The sequence below is a fragment of the Chamaea fasciata genome, unplaced genomic scaffold, assembly GCF_029207755.1.
Source record: "Chamaea fasciata isolate MVZ Bird 193981 ecotype frontalis unplaced genomic scaffold, bChaFas1.0.hap1 SCAF_14, whole genome shotgun sequence".
NCBI lineage: Eukaryota > Metazoa > Chordata > Aves > Passeriformes > Sylviidae > Chamaea > Chamaea fasciata.
Window position 1 is genome coordinate 6,934,233 of NW_027094099.1, and position 2,253 is coordinate 6,936,485.

Sequence of the window (2,253 nt, forward strand, 5' to 3'; positions counted from 1 at the left end):
TGTAAGCAGTCATGACTCTGCTGTAATGTACTGCCAAGGGAGACTGAAGTAGGATCTTTTTTGAAGGTAATTTTTCCAGGTCAGGATATTACAGCCTTAATTTGCTGATTCACAGGGATGGCTTATTTTAATGTCTATTTTGCCTGTAAGATGAAGCTTAAAGTGAAAATGGGGTCTGAAAAAAACTTCTTAGTCTCCTTCATCTTAAATGAATGTAAAAGCTTAATTTAAAAATCTGTCTCATTAGCTAGGACTAAGATAATTAAGATGGCTAAGAAAGGTCAGTTATATATGCAACTTAATTGGGATCCCACGGCCAGGAACATCTCACCATCTCTAGAGGTCATGAGCAGTCTACGCACTCCAGAAGTATTTCTCTAGAATACACCAACTGAAAATAGCATGTCCAAACACTCTTCAGAACAGTTTTAGTAGCAATAGGCACAATCCTGTACCACTGCCTTAGAATACTATCTTTGCACAAAGAACTTCTTTTATGTTGCTTCTTTGGTTTTTTTTTTTTTCCTCTTCTTAAGTCAACAGAGGGAAAAAGAAAAGAGATGAAATAGATATTAGCTAGTGAGGAAAAGTGCAAAAAAATGTTTCCAGTCAGTAGCGTACTCTTCAGCTGAATTTCTACAATTTTTCCCTAAGTACTTGCTGCCTCTGTCAGTATTGATGTGCTGAACCAGAAGCCTTATTGCTATTCCTATATTTCTGTGGCAATGATAATTCCATCCCAGAAGTCACAAATCAGAAAATAGTTTCTTCCAATGAAACACAACAAGATCATCCTCCTTTCTCATGCGTGTTAACCGTAAAAAGTGTCTTTGCTCGGAATGTGGCTCTGATTACATTTCTGTATCCCAAAATAAACATGGTGCAAAAGAAAAGGATATAGGGAGGGGGGGAAAGCCTGTCAATGGGCCACCCTCAGGAAACCTCACAAGATCTACTGTCTGTCTGTGCAAGCCATGGAAGAGCTAAGGAAGTGATCCCAGCTTGGTGGTCTTATTCTTAATTAAAACAAATGAGGCTCTTTCAGCTGTTGCAGATAAATATTTGATGAAAAGAGACAGGAACAGATGTCGAAAAACTGTGGTAAATAAAGAATAAGAACAGAAGAGCAAATGTTACAACAGTATTTTATATTTTTAAAAAAAAAAAAACACTTTACAGATTTCCATGAAATGTCTAATTTTACTAAGATCATTCTATAAGTGGGAAGAGTAGTTCTTTTTTTTCTCCCTGCAAAATAGAATTAATATACAAATGCATATAGATAATGAAAAAAATTTAAGTCAACTTCTTGCACATTATATGGTTTAAATAAGGATTAGTGCTTAGGCCATTGATGGGACAGAAGACTTCAAAGTAATTTGTACACTTCCGTGAGATTTTATGTTGATTCTAGAGTCATTAGTAGGGTTTTGCTCCAAAATTGATATTAAGGATGCACAGTGAGAAGGTGCCTAGCAAAATATAATGGCAACATCCTTTGTCACAATTTTCTGTCATAATATTTGTAAGTCACATCCTTTATGAATGATTAATTTTATGAGGTGAACTCCACTTTTTCCTGTAGTTGCAGTTCTACTTACGAGTACACTTGGATCTAACTTTAAAGTTCACCTTGCTCTCAGTGGGGTTTTGTACAGGATGACCTCCAAATGTCCCTTTCCATTTCAGTGACACCCTATCTTGAGGGCCTTGGGTCCAAATTAGTTTACCTTTTAGCAAATACTCTTATAGCATTTATGAAAAACCCGATATAATTGAAATAACTTACAGGAAGGCCGTAAAAGAAAGCTGAGTCATGAAATGATTGCGGAGATACAACTGACCCCAAAGAAGGCTTCAAGCATCAGCACCTTGTTATCTAAAAGTCCCTCACAGCTTTCCTATGCAGCTTTCCTATGTAGCCTTCCACGGGCAGCTCCACACAGCTCTGGCTCTCTCTCCTTCTGCAATTCCAGGTGGCTTCTTCCTGTCCCTAGCACAGCCACCTACCCCTGTCTGTCCCTCATACACCTCACCCTTTCTGCTCCTTCCTCCTCACAGCACAGCCAGCAGACTCCAACTGACTCTCTACCAGCTAACTCACTCTTTTATCACACCCACAGCTGGGAGGGCAAGGCTGTTCCACTCTTCGGTAATTAACGCAGCTGCAATACATCGGGGCAAGATTGCCTTCAGCCCTATCTCTATCTGTCCTCCCGCAATGAAATAGAGGAAAAATCTCAGTAGCTGGCT

The 2,253-nt window shown here is 39.0% G+C and overlaps 1 long non-coding RNA gene across 1 annotated transcript; it reads right to left on the reverse strand.

The window, feature by feature from the left end:
- Positions 1–345: 345 nt before the first annotated feature.
- LOC136296998 (uncharacterized) lies at positions 346–2,053 on the reverse strand. Its single transcript, XR_010723054.1, has 2 exons — positions 1,790–2,053; positions 346–1,096 (listed from the first exon to the last, which is right to left on the reverse strand). It is a non-coding gene; the product is annotated as an uncharacterized lncRNA (long non-coding RNA).
- Between the last annotated feature and the right edge of the window lie 200 nt (positions 2,054–2,253).